The 18054-nt window shown below is 43.1% G+C and overlaps 1 long non-coding RNA gene across 1 annotated transcript in view; it reads left to right on the top strand.

Annotated features, from left to right (window-relative positions):
• The first annotated feature begins 1680 nt into the window (after positions 1–1680).
• Positions 1681–18054, top strand: part of LOC129405109 (uncharacterized) — a 25827-nt gene continuing 9453 nt past the window's right edge. Inside the window, exons 1-2 of the long non-coding RNA XR_008630330.1 lie at positions 1681–1888; positions 12494–12625. This is a non-coding gene — a long non-coding RNA (uncharacterized LOC129405109). The remainder of the gene's footprint in view (positions 1889–12493; positions 12626–18054) is intronic.

The following is an 18054-nucleotide window of genomic DNA, read 5'->3' as shown; positions in this document are numbered from 1 at the left end:
TGTTATTAAGATAACATTTATTTGACATGTGACCTTGAAAAGTTTTTAATCTTGGCAAATACTCCTGGCAAATGTTAGTTTTCTTATTGGCAAAATGAAGTTTTTCATAAGATTGTTGATATGGGTAAGAGATACACAAAGTGCCTGGCCTGAAGTACAAGTAAGTATTATCTATGAAATACACATCAAGTCAGTAACATTGGGCAATGTGAGGTGAAGGTGCTGAATTGGGTTTTTTGCCATTTCAGTCATTACATGAGGCAATTGTCCTCAACCAGACAAATCATTCTGCACAGAAATCATGGAGTCAGTTAACCTAGGAAAAACATGCTGTAAACTCTGTTTCTTGTCCTCACACCTTGTGACTCACTTTCCACAATGCCCTTTTATTGCCCTCAGAGGCATGCTTCTATGATTGCTAAACTTTTCTCAGAATGAATAATCAGTAGGCTGGGTTAGCTAACTATGCTTTTTCAGAAACAAACCAGAACCCATCTAAATGTGATAGTTTGTTAGAGAAAACATACTTTCTAGATGTTTGTTTATGACATGAGGATGTTTATGCTGAGGATTCACATGTAGTCTGGTAAGCTGTCTTAAAGGGACCAAGAGAAGACTATAAAGTCTCCATCTCTTGGTCCCTTTAAGACAGTTTACCAGACTACATGTGAATTTCTTATAAGCATTTCAAAATATTGTGCCATCTCATGACTGATGGATGGTTTTTGGCAGAAATTCGAAGTGAGAGGATGCAAAGTTCTTTCTGTGGGTAAACGCCATAGATTCTGGCTTAATGTCTAGTGTGCATGAGACCTAAATAGCAAGGAGTAGGGCAGGGCCCGGTGGCTCAGGATGATTAGAAATGATGCTTAGAATGCAAACATTGTGTTATAAATTTAGACGCAAGGAGCAAGATATTATGGGAGTGATGGGACTGAAAAAGCAAGTGTGATCCTCATGTCTAATCTATATTTACACAATAAGGAAATCTTTCCTTTTGGAGTCTCCCAGTTGTTCACAGGGACATTGCTCAAGACGGCATCACAGAAGTGGCCAAGAACGTCGGTGCAGAGCTCTTAACCTGAGCTGTCAAGAGGAAGCATCACCCTGGGCCAGAGGTAGGGAGGTAATAACTGTCGTAAGAACCGCACACCACCACCACCACCAACAACAACAATAACAACAACAACAACTTCCCACCACACAATGCTGGAGCTTCTCCCAGGCTCCGTTTGAAGAAGTGCGTTTATGACTGATCACTCAACACCTTGTTGGTTCTGATTGCAGAAAACACACCTTATAAATATATGATAACCATCCTGTAATAGAGTGTGACAATTTACTTCACAGTGCGTTTCGGGCTGCTAATTGATCGTTTCAGTCCAGGGACGATTTGGAATAAATTATAGCCATCACAAGGATATCACAGCTCATTTTAGTGGAAAGATTTCCGCGTCGCTTCGCGTTGGTCTCCCGGAGAGCAGATTGCACCCGGCGGGCAGGAGACGGAGGGGTGGGTGGGTGGGGGGGACGGGGCAGGTTGAAGAAAAAGCCGGGGGCGGGGCTGGGACGGGCTGGGAGGGATGGGGCTGGACTGGGATAGGCGGGGCGGGGCGGGGGCGGGGCGGGGGCGGGGTTGGACTGGGATAGGAGGGGCGGGGCTGAGGGGCGGGGCGGGCTGCCCGGCGGGCTGCCGGCGGGGCGGCTGCAGGTCCGCTGCCGGTCGGTAGAGGCCTCCCTTCCGAGGCTCTGGCTCCGGCCGCTCCCCGCTGGGTCTCCTCTCCCCGGCGCAGGCCGTGCTCTGCGAGGTCCCTGCGCCGCTGCCGCCCCGTGAGTGTTCCCCACTCGCGCTCCTCCTCCCGCAGGCGGCAGCGCCCGTTGCTTAGAGGTGAGCGTCTCCTTCGGGCAGAGGGCCCTGGCTTGGGGGCGGGGGATGTTCGCGCGCGCGGGGTCGCACCTCCTCCGGGTCTAGGCTTCCCCGTGGTGAACTTTTCCCCCCCCCCACCCCGGGAGCAGACGTGGTAGCGGGGTGGTGGTGGTGGGTGGAATGGGGTGGGGTTTACCTTCTGTTTCCCAGGAGCGGGCGTGGCGAGGCGTGGCAGCGCTGCGGCCGGCCCCGTCGGGGGCTTTGTGTGCACGGACTGGGACCCTCTGCTGTTCACGTCGCTGTTGGGGTGGTGGGTCCCCACAGACCCGGCCTCAGACAGAGTCTTGCCCCGCTGCAAACCCTAGGGGGAGGCGGGGCGGTGGCTGAGTCGCCCGACGCTGGGTGGGTTGAGGTGGAAGCTGATCGTGCTACGGGTTACATCAGCCTAGAAACCCGCCCGGGAGCGTGGATGCCTGGGCAAGATGCTTCCCCCAGGCCGGCTCAAGAGACCCGACCCTGCGCCCATCCCAAGCCCCATTCAGCCAAATCTACTGCCCAACCCAACCCAGGGACTAAAACGTTCCTTGCACCCCATGGCTTCAAGCGCTTCTTCCAGCACAGTGCATGCCCTGGTCTGATAGTTTCGGAGAAGACTCCCCAAGGTCTCTTCTGCATGTAATTTGCCCACTCTGGTGGAGGCGGGTACTTGCCCCTCTGGCCTCCCAAGACCTCTAAGCAACATTTTCTTCCTAAGTTAAAACGCAAGGACTGTCGCCCTGCAGCTGTGCTCAAGCCTTGCCCTTCTCTCCTTAGCACTTCCCAGCCTGGCCCTGCACGTTGTAGTTGAGTTCTCCAGCCCTCTGTCATGCTAATGCATGGTGTCAATCCAGAGGGGGGATGTTTCCATGCAGGGGATTTTGACATCAGTCATTATACCAAGCTGTTATGAAGTGTGATGTCAGTGCGTTCCCAAGGATAGATAATATGTAAGCCAGTTCTTGACACCCGGCGTTCTTTGGAGGAAACATTGGAGACCATCAGGAAGAGTCATTTTAATTCACACACACCAAAATATTTTGTGTTGGTTGACATCTTTCAAAATGCCGAAAGAGGTAGTAGCATTTATCATTTTGTATGTATTTATCAGTGTTCTGGCAGAAGTTCCCATTGGAAGGCGGCAGATTTCATCTTATTCCTGTTCAATCATATAAACTGGAGGACAGAGATACTCACTTAAGCGCATACATAGTAAGTCTGGGAGGGAGCCCTATTTTATAAGCCCAGACATCTAAAACTGAAGTAAGTGGAAAGTGAGGAAACGGGTGGTGTTTATACCTCTGTTGTTAATGATAATCATCTGCTAGTTTCCATGAAGGACCATATGCTTTTAACACAAGAGTGGGATGTGTGAAATGATCCATTTATCTGGGGTATGGAAGTTAGGTTATTTCTTTTTGTAAAATTTAAGTCTTAAGGATTATTATTTACCCATGGGTATTACAAACTTTAGTTCTATCAGGAGTCACTTGAGACATGGAATTGGGTTCAAAGTATGGCTAGGGCCCCAATGAATTATTTCTGAAATCTGAAGTGATCCAAATTAAAGCAAATGCTTTAGACTTTATCTTGCATAGTAGAAACTGTTTTTAAAATGGATCAAATCCTGTGGAAGTTCTACAATGGATTTTGTATGTCTTGATATGATTTTCTTTCCTTCTACTGAAGTAACATTCAGTAAATGTTTATTCATTATTTGTTTTAGACCCTCTACTTTTACCATTAAACACACCCCTATATTCGTTTAATGTTTAGATGTAATTAATGTTTAACTTCTCCTGGTTTCAAAAAACTCAGGAAATATTATGGAAGTCTTTTTTAACAGTGACGTTTAAAATATGTAAAAAATTGTATTGACTGTTCTTATTAAAAACAACATTTAATGGATTTTTATGATGATAGAAGAGTTTTTGACATTTGAAAAAATTCTGTTAGAATGTCAAGTTTTCCATTAAAAACATCTTGCCATATGTCTGTCTGGATTAATATGAATAAAAACCCTGTTTTTTACAGTCACATATCCTTTCTTTCCTATTCTGAAGTTCTTACTGCAATCAAGTCAAGAAAATGAAACACATTCCCAAGTAGTCACAGGTACACCTATTTAATTAAGATTCATTGATTTAATGAAAATAGGAAAACATACACGAATATTTTATCCTAATTTTGTGTAGTTTTAATTTTTTCTTAGATGAATCATTCAAATAAGACCTGGAATTTGAATGCTAAAATATCTAAACCTTTTTTTAAATTGAAATCTGTAAAATATATCTAGAGAATGTAGACAGTTTTCAATGGTATTATAGAAATTAAGATATTTAGAACAGGGGCTGGAGTGATGATACAGTGGGTCGGACACTTGCCTTGCACATGGCTGACCTGAGTTCAATCCCTGGTACCTCAGATGGTCCCCTGAGTCCACCAGGAGTGTTTCCTGAGATCAGAGCCAGAATTAATCTGAGTACCACTGGGTGTTATTGAAAATCAGGATATTCAGAACAATTTTATTCTTTTTTTTTTTTTTTTTTTTTGCTTTTTGGGTCACACCCAGCGATGCACAGGAGTTACTCCTGGTTCTACACTCAGGAATTACCCCTGGCGGTGCTCAGGGGACCATATGGGATGCTGGGATTTGAACCTGGGTCAGCCTGGGTCGGCCGCGTGCAAGGCAAGTGCCCTACCCACTGTGCTATTGCTCCAGCCCCAGAACAATTTTATTCTTAACCCCTTATATTGTACTGTCAGCCCAAATAGCTGTATAACCAAGGCCAAGGAGATGGCTCAAAGAATGCAAGTGCATGTTTGTGTATGTGACCTCTGGGTTGATCCTTAGCACTCCATAGTTCCTGGAGCATACCAGGAGTGGCTTTAGAATAACCACCAGCACTGTTGGATATAAGCCCTCTCCAAAACAAACAAACAAGCAAAAAAAAAAAAAAAGCAGAACCATATATGACTATTAAGTAATGTAGTGAACTATACCAGAAAGTACACTTTATTTTATCCTGGTGGTTCTTCAGGGACCATATAGTCAGAAGACAATAGTACCCCATGTACTGAACTCTTTCACTGGCCCCAGCACATACATTTGAGTGTATCTTTATCCAAGTTAGTCATAGTGGAAGTTTGTCCCTTACTACGTTGATGTTTCTGTTGTCCAAACCTATTTTGGACACTATTTTTAGGATTCACAGCATATCCTATTAAGAAGCTTTGCAAGTTTTTTGTTGTTGTTGTTGTTGTTCACGTTCAATGGACAAAAGAGCAAATGAGGGGCTGGAGCAATAGCACAGCAGGTAGGGCTGTGGGTGGCTGACCCGGGTTTGATTCCCAGCATCCCAAATGGTCCCCCAAGCACCTCCAGGAGTAATTCCTGAGTGATGAGCCAGGAGTAACGTTACCCTGTGCATCACTGGGTGTGACCCAAAAAGCTAAAAACAAACAAACAAACCAGATGAGGGGCTGGAGTGATAGCACAGCAGGTAGGGCATTTGCCTTGCACACAGCTGACCCGGGTTTGATTCCCAGCATCCCAAATGGTCCCCCAAGCACCTCCAGGAGTAATTCCTGAGTGATGAGCCAGGAGTAACGTTACCCTGTGCATCACTGGGTGTGACCCAAAAAGCTAAAAACAAACAAACAAACAAACCAGATGAGGGGCTGGAGTGATAGCACAGCGGGTAGGGCATTTGCCTTGCACACAGCTGACCCGGGTTCGATTTCCAGCATCCCATATGGTCCCCCAAGCCAGGAGTAATTCCTGAGTGCAGAGCCAGGAGTAACCCCTGAGCATCGCTGGGTGTGACCCAAAAAGCAAAAAAAAAAAAAAAAAGAGCAGATGAGAATTATGTCAGGATAAGATAATTGGGGGCGGGTGGGAGGGAAGCCAAGCAGGAGGGCAGTAATATGAGCTTGAGTAGAACACTTTGGGGGATGAGAGGAGGGACCTGCCAAGCAGTGCTCAGGAGCCCTCAGAGGCACATCTCAATGATTCTTGCCAACAGGCCCAGCAGTTCAACGCTGGGGCTTAAGGATGCAGTTCCAGTGGGAGATGTCATGCTCCTCAGGCCCTGCAGTGTTGTGGATTACCTTGGTCACCTTTGCTATGTTCAGGAGTCTTCAGGGCAACACCTGGTGGTGCTCAGGGGCTATGTGGTGCCAGAGATCAAACCAGAGATCAAAACATGGATGGCATGTGCCTATTGCTCTAGCCCCCTGAGTAGCTTTTTAAACTGGTTTCCAGCTCATTATACAAATACCTTGAATGATGACAGCACCATTGGAATAAAAGTGACTGCCAAGGGATAACTTTAAGAAAAGTGTCCACACTTGGAGCCATGCATTCTTTTTGTCAATGGAAGTTTATCTTCCTTTTATCCTGCATGCAAAGCAGAAATTGGGTTCTAGCCCTTAGATTTCGTAACAGAATGATTTTTTCATATTTCAATAAATAGTCGCCAGTTCTATAGAATGGTATGTGGAAATCCTGATTTAACTTGGCATCTTAAGTGTTTTCTAACCTCAATTTTATATTCTAGAATTTAACAGGTTTCTATAATCATGCAGCAAAAATCAAAACCTTCAAGAAATCTAGATCAAACAAATTTTTGAAGATACAGCCTTCTGAAGTAATGTCTTTATACTTTACATAAATATTCTAGACACATTTCTATTAAAGTAGATAAACTTTTAATAAACATTTAGTTTATTTATTTATTTATTTATTTTTTACTTTTTGGGTCACACCTGGCGATGCACAGGGGTCACTCCTGGCTCTGAACTCAGAAATTACCCCTGGCGGTGCTCAGGGGACCATATGGGATGCTGGGAATTGAACCCGGGTCAGCCGTGTGCAAGGCAAACACCCTACCCGCTGTGCTATCGCTCCAGCCCCCATTTAGTTTATTTAGATAATTAGCTAATTTAAATAAAATTATTTAATAAAATTAAAATTATTTACCTAATTTAGATAAACACTTAGGGTCTGACTCCTAGAGAGATGGGTTGTAGGGAAGGAGTAGTCTAGGATGTAATAAGGGGGTTAATGCTCATTTTTTCTTCTGTTGAGTGTTAGACTCTACCCTTGTCTGATGTCATGGCTAAATGTTTATTTAAAGTTTATCTATTTTTATCTTTAGATACATGTCTAGTATATTTGTATGTAGTATAAAGACATTACTTCAGAAGGTTGAATCTTCAAGAATTTGGTATATCTGGATTTCTTGTTGTGCTGAAGTTACCGCTGAGCTAACTCCAGTTCAATCTGGATTTCTTGAAAGTTTAGATTTGCTGCTATTATTATAGAAACTGTTATATTCTAGAATATGAAATTGGAGTTAGGAAACACTCAAGATGCCAGGAGATAAAACAGGATTTCCATGTATCATTCTACAGATCTGGTGATTATTTATTGACATATGAAAGGATCATTCTGTTAAAAAAATCAAGGGGCTATATATCAACTCTTGCTCTGCACTGTATCTTCACTTCTGCTTTACATTATATGCAAGAGCCAGACCCTAACTCTAGCATCACATGAACCCTGGAGCACTGTAGACTAACCCCCAAACCCAGAGCAGTCCCCAATACTACTGGTTATGAGACCTCCCCTGTGTTTTTTTCTGTGAAAAAAAAAACACAGAAAAATCAAACTTAATCTGTATTCTGTTTTGTGAACAGGATATTTTGCTATTACAAAATACCCCATTGTTTTTTGGACTTTATGTGAAGTTTAACCAGTAGATTGAAACACTGAATTTTGGTGGTTGGTTTTGAATATAGACCCCATAATAGATATGTAGTAGAACTACTGTGTGTGGCTTTAAGTTTCCAGTATGATAGCTGCTGTATAAAATACAGAATTATGAATCTTCCAGCGAATTTAAACACTTTCTGAAATTCAAGACTAGAATCTGGGAGAGGGGATAGAAAGATTGTCAAGGAAAGGAGAGGGAGGGAGCTAGGAAGCTCATGGAACTTTTGAATTATAGTTGAAAACATTCAGCTGAGAGAAGAGTTTATAAATGCTTTTCAAAAACCACCAACAAACTGTTTAAAATCTGAGGAAATAATTCAAGTCAATTCCAGCTGAGACTATATGGAATACCAAGAATAGCAGAAAAGAAAGTAATTAGCTGAGTAGGAATTTCTCTAAGAGTTCAGGTCTAATACCTTTAGTATTATATAGAGGGCCACGGGATCATTAGTGATTAGCAGGGATCCAGGCCATAATGATCAGGAGAGATCAAGGCCAGCTGGCAAAGATGAAAGAACCTTCCTGCTTAAACTGAATGTTGCAAATGCTGTTGCACTTATGTCGGGAAGGTCAGCCAGCAGACAAAGAAAGAGGGCAACGGTCCCAGAGCAGGCACTAGGCTCCTCTCTTTCACCACAGAGTTTGATTGGATATGGAGATTAACCAAATTTCAGTTTTGAGCTAAAACAGAAAGATGACCTTATTTCAGTCATTCATGAGGTCTGGAATTGGGTCCTGTCTGCTTTGATGAGCTTTTGATTATTGCCCAGAAATGGGAACTTCTAGGTACTGAATATCAGGTACACTTTGAACTAAAAAATCAGCACACCAAATGGACAGAGTCTATTCCAGATCTTTTGGGGGCCAGTGGAGATGGGGTGGGAAGGTAGAGAAAGTCCCTGGGATTTCTGTTTCTTAGTTAAAAGAACTCAATTTTGTGTTACCAGTATAAATCATAGAAAGTTAAATCATAGAAAAAACAGGTGACTGTGATGTTAGCCCTTCTCTTGAACTAGACAGCCTCATTATCATGATGCTTGTCTTCTGTAGATTTATGAGCCATCTAAGGAGTAGAGTGATAATACAAGGGATAAGTCACTTGGTTTTATATGAGGTTGACTGGTGTGGATCCCCAGTACTATATATGGTCCCTCAGCACTACTAGGAGTGATCCCTGACACAGAACTAGGAGGAATCCCTGACAAACTATTGAAATGATTCTTAATTTGAGTCTAAATATTGCATTTTATATGTAGCCTTAGAATTACAGTGCAGGGAAATGCCTTAATAGGAACCAAATCATTATAATACAAGACTGGTTGGTGTAGCTTGAAGCCTATATCTTCCAAGTAGAAGTTCCTGGCTTTAAATTTACACAGTTTATATGGGGATCCACAGTAAATACAGGAAAGGCAGGAAATTTCCCTGAGTATAGGAAATATGTAGTAGAAAGAGTCCTGTACCAGGATTGGGGAAGTCTAGGTTTATCAGACACAAGTTGTATAATTTGAGGCAAATTTTAGTTTCCCTCATTCCCTCATTGAGAAAATGTACATATTACCTACTTGGGTGGCCTACTTCAGAAGGTAGTTTTTAAGTCTTGTTTGAGATGAAGTAAATGGAATTATTGATTAAATGCTATCAAGATACAATACAGCTTGGAAAGTGAAGGATACAACACATTTGGGAAGTGGAGATCAGAGTTGTAGCCTTGAACTGTCCAGATATTGAGGTCAAAGTTTAAGTGAAGATTGGAATCCACCCTTGGTAATTTGGGAGAATAGACTAGTTTCAGCATGAATACCGGAGACAAGTAAATCATATAGTCATTATTTCTCCTGACTCAGATTCATAAGGAGTATTTTGTTGGCACTGCCATAGTTTTTTCTGGTTAATGCATCCTTCTGACCCATTGGTTATAAAGAGAAACGTTAACTCGATAATAATATCAAGTCCAGATCTTCAGCATTTTTCCTCTATGAAAAAGTATCCAGACTTCCAGGTCTTGATTCTTAGAATCTCAGAAGCTGTTTTTTTCCCCCTTAAATGTCATTGCTTTCTTCATGTCTTAGAGGAGCACAGGATGCCGGTTGGAATCCCACATATTGGCTTAATCAGTCAGATATAAACATATTTTGTCACTGGTATCCTTCCCGTAGCAGCAACCCAGTTTTTGTTTGTTTATTTGTTTAGGGTCACACCTGATTGTGCTTGGGGGCTACTCCTAGCTCTGTGCCAGAGGGACTACGTAATGCCAGCAATCAAACCAGGGTAGGCTGCATAACCCCTGTAATACCTCTCTAGCCCTGCAGCCCATTTTTGCTACAAAAAGAGCAAGACCTCCTCCAGTGCCCCAACTTTTGCAGCCCACTGGGAAAAAAAGGGTCAGTACTCCTGTACTTTGTTTTCTCCTGTTTTCTTCTGATATTTTGAAGGTAATGCTTAGGGAAGTACAGTTTTCCCCTTTGTGTTACAGAAACACCAGCACAGATGGAAACAGTACTAGCGGCTTCCACCAATGCAGGGTACGAAGGAGGGTTATAGGGAAGGGTAGTCTGGGATGTAAAAGGGGATGAATGCTCATCTTTTCTCTTGAGTGTTAGACTCTACTCTTTGTCTGATATCATGGCTGAAGAGGTGTTTTCTGGGGATCTGTGAATCTCCTGCACATTGATGCTTCCTCATTTCACATTATATTTGATCAGGTACAACACAGTGGCTAAGGAAAGGAGGCATTTGATTGAGATATTCTTCCCCTGAGTATTAGACCTCAGTGCGAGGCTCGAGCAAGTTTCCTCATCTCTCTGAACCCAGTCTTTCAATCTGCAGAATGCCAATAATAATTCCTCTAATTTTTAGGTTGCTGTGCACGAGGCATGTGTCCACAATAGTGGGAACTCTCTTATTAGGTCCTCAAGCGGGAGGGGAGAATAGAAGGAAGCGTAAGCAATTTCCCATCTTCAAAGAGTTTGGTTGGTGTGATTGGGAGGGTCTAAGCAAAGAAAACTGACATGAAGTACAGGCAGAGACAGGGAAAGTCATGGAAGTGCTGCAGATACTAGAGAGTTCTGCGCTCCGCTCAGGTTGAGGACTTGTGAAAGATTTCATGAGAGAGACGGGGACTTCCCTTGGGGATCTGTAGGCTGGGTAAGATTCTGCTACATACAGCAGAGTTGAGTCACCCCAATGACATAGAGGAGTGACCAGAGCACCCAGAACAACAGAGTGGAAGTACACTGACTTTGGAGGCAGATTATGTGTGAGGATCCCATCTAGATGATAAGATCTTGGTTGGACAAAACCTCAACTTCATTAACCTTAGTTTCTCCAGCCTTAAAATGGGCATAATCATTGCACATTAAATCAAAGGGATTTAATTCAAGAATGGCTAACGGTATTTTCTCTTTCATTTAAGAGGAGATACCAAAGGTAATGCCTCATGCAGTGTCTTGTACCTCACAAGTATAAAGTGAGACGAAGATAATATGTGTGCTTTTCCAGAGACAGCAAGAGCTGTCTGCCTTAAGGGCTATCTCACTTTGTAGGGATAATTCAAAAATTCCCACTTAGTGCCTTTGGGGAGGGTGGGAAGGAGGTTTGAAGGGCAGTTTATGGGGTTGGAGCTGTTAACAAGCAGCTGTTAACAAGGCTGTGGAATGAGGGGCAGTTTAGTATAGTTCATCTCAAGGCACTCTGTGTTGGAGGGAGGAAGAAACTCACACATGCAAGTCTAGATTATGGTAGTGGCAAGTATCCTAACTTGCTTTACATGACTTCTTTAAGGTCTTTTCCATACATGGATCTTAGGACTCTGTAGTCCGGGGTAAAGAAAACTTTATTTGTAGACTCCTGATATTTAGTGTCATTTTTCCAGACTAGAGCCACAACTTTGGAAAAATAGAACTCAGTATTCAGGGACTATAAAATATGGGAAGTGATTCAAATACTAAATAAGCCCTGGACTTGCTTCATTTTACAAAATGGTCCCTTTTATTTATTTTTGTTCCTAGGAAGTTTGTTTTTTTAACTTCCCTTTGAACCTTATATAAACACTATGGTTTACAAAGTCGTTTTCATAATGATTTGTCACAGACATCCAATATTCCAACACCAGTCCTACCACCATTACACCTTCCCTCCTAAAATAGTTCCTTTTAAACTTAAAAAAATATTTTGTGTGTGTGTGTCAGGGATCAAATCCAGATTCTCGCAACACATGGAAAGTGCTTGACTACTAGTCTGCACCCCCAGCTCCCTAAAAATGTCCTTTTGAAAAGCTCCTTTGCCCTTTCTATTCATGTATGATTGTTAGGGAGGCGCAAATTCAGATCATTTGTGACTGATGGAGTTTAAGGTTAGAATTGTAATACCAAGTGGTGACAAGTTTAAACCAGGGAGGATGCTACCAGTAAAGTGGTGATTTTGGTGCTGTTTGGCAACAGTGTGACTTGGATAAGAAATTTTTCTCTTTTCCATGGGGCTTAGAAGCAAGGTATTGAAAAACACAAACCTCTAGGTACTAGAAAACTCACATATATTGTCACTCATTCTCTCCACTTTAAAAAAAATTTTTTTTCTTTTTCTTCCTTTCTCTTTTTTTGGTTCATAGTAGTTCTGGAACGGGAGAATACATGGTAGGTCATTGTGTTGCTAAGGAAAGTCCCACCAATTTCTGTGGACACCAGTTTGAAATCCTGTGGCAATCAGAGTTGCCTCCTCATGCCGGGTGGTGGGCATTCAGTACTGCATAGAAAGGGCAGTGGATGTGTGCCGCAGGTTTCCTCAAGTTTGCTCTTCTCTCATTTGGCTCTCAGGGCAACGTGGTGCTGACAGCTCGGGGGTATCTGGGATGTCTCAACCACTAACTTGGGCCAGCCATAGTACTCCTGGGAAGGAAGATGCATTGCAAGGGGATTGGACAGAGAGATTGACCAACACTGGAAAAGGTAAGTGATGGCCTGTTGAGAGGAGAGGTAGAACCAGCTGACTGGCCTCTCGGCTCCTGAGCAGGGGTGAGGAGTGTGTTTCAGTCTCATACCCTGAGTGTATTTAAATCATGTGCTGGGAGACAGAAAAAAGCAAGCATGGTGTCACAGGGCTGATTAAGAGGCCCACATGCAGATTATGTTTTGCTTCCCACAGGCCTGGAACTAAGTCTGCAGAAGAAGGGAAGGAGGTAAACAAAAGACTCCTCCCTACTTTTTAGTTGAGTGTTTTTTTAGGGGGAGGGGCGGGAAGGTACCCAAACATGCACACATATACACAAGTGTGTGTGTGTGTGTGTGTGTGTGTGTGTGTATTTGGATTTCTGCCATTACATGCCACCCTATTAGCTCACTCAGAGTAGCTCCAAGCTGAAACCCTGGCCAGGAGGCCTGGAGCAGGGGCAGCTGGTAGCACTGGACAGGGGCTAGGGACATTACTATCACTTAAGGAGCCTCAGCAGAGGTGTCAGAGAGGGGGCCTCTCCATCAGCCCCAGCTGGGTCGCCACCGGGCCTCTGAGAGGACCTCCACCTGGACTTCAGCCTCAGCCCTACCCCCAGCCCCTCTGCTGTCTGTTCCAGAGTGCGACCTCTCCTTCTCTCTTCCCCCTTTTTTTTTCAATGAAATGAATTAATTACCAGGCATTTAACTTTTTGCCAGACTCTTTCATTTCGCCTGGAGTTGTTGCTGAGCTGCAAAGGGAAGTAATAACATTCGCAGTGAGGGGCAAATCCTGTTAATGAACAAATTAAAGTTCAAACAGTGATTCAAGTTCACAACCTCTTCGTGGCTCTTCTCTTTAATAAGAGTTATACATGTTACTTTCCTCGCTCTTTTCTCCCTTTTATTACTTTTTAAGCTTCTCATCAACACTGCCAGGGCGTATTTGAAACTCCCAACCTTTCAGCCCTGACAAGGACTGGAGCAGTTATAATCCTGTCTTAATTTGGCAACTTTTGTAAAACACATAACGGACCCAAGGTCACCTCTGGTCATCTGGGCTGCTCCTGGTGACCCTGCGGTGTCCACCTCCCGCCTGGGACTCTGAGTCCAGGTCCTCAGATTCATTCGTTCCCCTTGGGCAGTCAGGATCTCAGCTCCCCTTTCCACTGGCCACCATCTCACCACATGGGGTAGAGTGCGTCCTTGCCTTCTTCCCTTTCCAGGTTTGCTCTAGGTCCAGCTGCTGTCAGTGCTTGGGACAGAGGGATGGATGAGGGAAGAGAACCTCTGGGTTAAAAGTTGGGAACCATTGTGGAAAGGAGTTGGAGGAAGAAGCGGTGTCTGGCCCCTCATTCTCCCACTCCCAAATGCTGAAGGGACCTGCAGGAAGGCCCAGACCTCCTTGGCCCTGATCAGAAAGGATATGAAGTCTGACAAGAAGAAATTGGAGGTGGAGGATGGGGGTGAGTCTGGTGTTTGCCTACTTCCCTATTGCCCCCTCCCCATGTTTTTTTTTTTTAATTTTATCTTTGGATTGTGCAGAGGTCTTTTCCACCTTCGTGCCTGACTTCCCACCACCATCCCCAGAGCGTGGCTTGATATAATCACCATGACAACTGCAATCTAGGAGCATACACATAATAGAGATGAAATAGACAAAAGATTAGCATGCCATGAAAAGTACAATAAGTTTCTTATTTAGCATTTAGATAACTGTCTTTCCTTCCGAGCAAGCTTCAAAGTTGAAACCAGTTTAGACCAAGAGGATTAATTCTTTCTCCAGCATGCTTCATTGAATCTCTCATTACCAAACTTTGTCTGTATTGATGTAAGATTTGATTGAAGATTAGAGCATTTAGCAAATCTTGCTTTTCTGCATGTATCAGGTCCTTTCAAGCACGGATCTTGGTGCCCAGTGGTCAATACCCTTACTTTTATCCAGTGTCTGCTTCATTTAAACTTAATCAACTCCATCAATGAACTGGAACAGGGAAACGTCCCTGCGGTAAGAATGTTGTGCTTTTGTGGGATAATTCTTTGCTCTTTCCCGATCCGTTGGCATTAAACCTAAAATTGCAGTATGATGAACTTTTTTTTTCTTTTAATCAATATGATAATGACAATTGGGTCTGAGCACTCTGGTCGGACTGAGTAGAGCGGGATCTGGCCTCCGTTACCAAAACAACTTCTGGTTCCTCGAGCGTCTGCCTCCTTTTGTGTGGCTTTAGTACCTTTTCTTCCCTGACATTGAATATTGTTCAAGCTGGAAAATGATGCATCTTTGTTGGGAAGGCTCATATGTCACAGCCAGAAAGTGAAGCAGACCGATTGGTTGTGTGAATTATCTGACTTGCTGCAGTGAATTATTTGCACTGTTTCCCTACCTAGTCAACAAGTTCCTGAGGTATAGTAGAGATCAATCAAAACTGACAGCCCGCGTGTGAAGGCTTTACTGTGTAAATCTGGTGCACTCATCCTGGCCATACCGGCCCTGGCATCTGTATATCATTTTTATACTGCTACCAGTAGAGCAATTTCAAAAGTATTTGCAAGGAAAATGCGTGTCCCCATCTGTTCCTGGAAGCATAAATGTGCCACCTTCAGAGGGTTTTCACTGGTAATCATATCTTTAATGATCAACAGACTAGTGATATATTCTTTTCCATAAAATGGGGTTTTCTTCACTTTATTGTGATTGGCTAGAATAAATAGCTTTTCCATATGTTAGGGAGATAAAATATAAGATTAGCAGAGGTCGTTTGTTGGATAGTAAACAAAAGAAACAATTCATCCCAAATAATCTTTGCAAAGAAGCTGCAACAAAATTAAGTTGTAATAACAGAGCATCTGAGGCCCCACCTCAGGAACCAGACCTTGTTCCTCCTTGGAAAAGAAGACAATTAGGAATAGAGATGCCGAGTCTTCTAATCTAGGAGACGCTGGTGGCTTAGTCTCGGAGGCAGCAGAGCAGGGGACAAGGGAAAGGCTAGAAAAATACTTGTTGGTTTCACTTTTATATTAAGGTTTTATTTCTTTTCTTCATTTTCCTTTCCAGTTGCTTGCCCTCTCTGTAGCATAGGGGACCTGGGTGGGGAGTGGGGCGTCAGTGAGCATGGACTGTTCAGAAATCGGGACAATGCTGGCCAGCAGGAATTCTTTTCAGGCCTATAAGGAGACCTGGTAATGAGATTGTTAACATTCTTTAAACTAAATGTTGACTTCCTCTAAAGTGGGACTGAGTATTAGACTTTAGGTCAGATGCAAAAGCAATGGGGAAAGCTACCCTAAAACCTAAGGTTCTGCTGGAATTCTCTTAGAGCCCTAGTCCCATTGGTAGAGGGCCCAGGAAGAGGACATAATCAGGACTGAACAAACCCCACCTGCCTTCATTCTCCACACTCAGTGCCATGAGCCTGCCCCCAGCCTACCTCCTTATTCAAATTCAGATACTCAGTTCTGGTTCTGTGGGCATTTTGAATTCTTGGCAGCATTTAGAAGCTTCACCTCCAGAATCTCTCTGTCCAGGATCTCTGCCCAGGAACTGCCAATTCAATTTTGTTTTTTAGGTTAGGAAAGAGCCTTCTAGTTCCCAAAGGACTGTTGTGACAGGACACTGAATCAGAACACTGTTTTGAGCTCTTCAGAAAATATGTGCAGAGCTATCCACACCTGTTCTCTACAAGTCAAGAATTGAAAATGAGAAGGGGTGTGTGTTCTCTCTAAACATGACCAGTTAGTAGGTTAACCCTTCAGCAGATTATTTACTTATTCTGATGTGTTCTTATCTTTTCCCCCCCTCTTTGGATGAGTGTGTGGGAGGAGTGGGGGGCGGGCGGTACCCCCAGTGATTTTCTGTATATCTTACCAGCTCCTTCCCCCATTTCCACAGAACTCTTTGCTCTTTCCAAATGCCCCCTGTTCTCACTGCAGCAGAAGTGTGTTCTGTTAGTTTCAAAGTGGGAATTATGTTCTTCAGATGGGTCTGTAGCAGAAAAAGTCTCAGTTAGCATCTTAGACCTCACTTGTGTTAATTTCCTAACACCATTGAGTCTGCAGAAAAACTGATAAGACATTATACTGGGAAACAGCTCACATCAGGACTATGGCTAGAAAAGACGGGAGGCACACATCAACTTTGTCTTCTCTTTCATTTCCCCTTAATTTTAGAAACAAAACCTAACAGAATAGATTGTGCATAAGCAGGCAAGACTGCATGTGATTTACCAGTAGATCATGCTTTGCCTGATCCGAAATCAGATTTACTATACTATTGCAAGTTGGGATCAAAAGCAGGGGAACTCACACTTGCCATTTCCACATGGTGTCCACTGCAGATTGTCAGATTTGTTCTCCACAAGGAAATTCTGGCATGTGTTGTATATGGAACATCATTTGCACTCAATGCAAGAATGAAATTTCCTGACTTCTTTTCTTGAAGAAGCTCATTTTGCACTGAATGTCTGGACTCTTTCATAAAATTAGGACTTTAAAAATTTTTTTAAAAAAATCTTGCAAGTGATGGTGTGTGGAAATAGTTAAGTGTGTGATGTCTGCTCCTTCCCTTGTTCTAGAGAATGAAACTGATTCTACAGCTGCTGGGGTGTTTCCCAGCCGAGCCCCCAGGTTCCCTGGAGGTGGGGTATGATTCCCAAGTCTCTGCTAGGAACATTGCTGTCCACCTCAGAGCAGAAGGCATTTTCGGAGCTTGACTTTGGTGCATGTGAATGAGAGGCTGGGAGGCTGTGAATGACAGAGCTGCAGGCATCTGGGGTTTTCCTCAGCTCTGAGGGCAGCCCTTTGCAGCACCAAGTCCATGCTGCTTCAGCACCGCAGACCCTGCACACTTGCAGAGCTATAGTGGAAGATACCCCGGTAACAGTAGGCAAGAATAGAAAAATGTATACACTCTATGAAATACACTCTGTGTTGTTTGGGAATGACCTGCCCCAGCATTACTGTCTCTGCCCCACCTACCAACCTCTTTCCTCTGGGCTTACCTCACTAAAAATGAATTTCATTCCAGACAGACTACTGGGTAATCTGTAAGACTGTTACTTCCTGAAACCAATTTCATGAAAACCCAAACCCTCCCACCTTGGGAAAAATATCAACCCTAAACCCGAATTCAAATATTGGAAATCATGTAGTTTAATAAAGTTCTAGTTTTTATATGTTGCCTCAGACTGTAATATGCATAATAATGTAGTAGTGTTTTGTTATTATTTTTTCAAAAACGCTCCTTAAAAACGGATGAGCAAGGCTGTTAAGGTGATTTGGAAAGAAATTTAGTTTATAAAAATATGTTTAAGCAAAGCCTCTTCTGGTTAAGGAAAGTTAACTCATGTAAGAGTTAAGATGAAATGAACTTTCAAATTTTAAATGACCTGCATAATGCCATCTAAATCTTCAAAATGCCAAGATGTTTGAAGCTATCAGAAAATGAACTA

The sequence above is a fragment of the Sorex araneus genome, chromosome 5, assembly GCF_027595985.1.
Source record: "Sorex araneus isolate mSorAra2 chromosome 5, mSorAra2.pri, whole genome shotgun sequence".
Taxonomy (NCBI): domain Eukaryota; kingdom Metazoa; phylum Chordata; class Mammalia; order Eulipotyphla; family Soricidae; genus Sorex; species Sorex araneus.
This window is presented reverse-complemented; position numbering and strand designations above follow the sequence as displayed.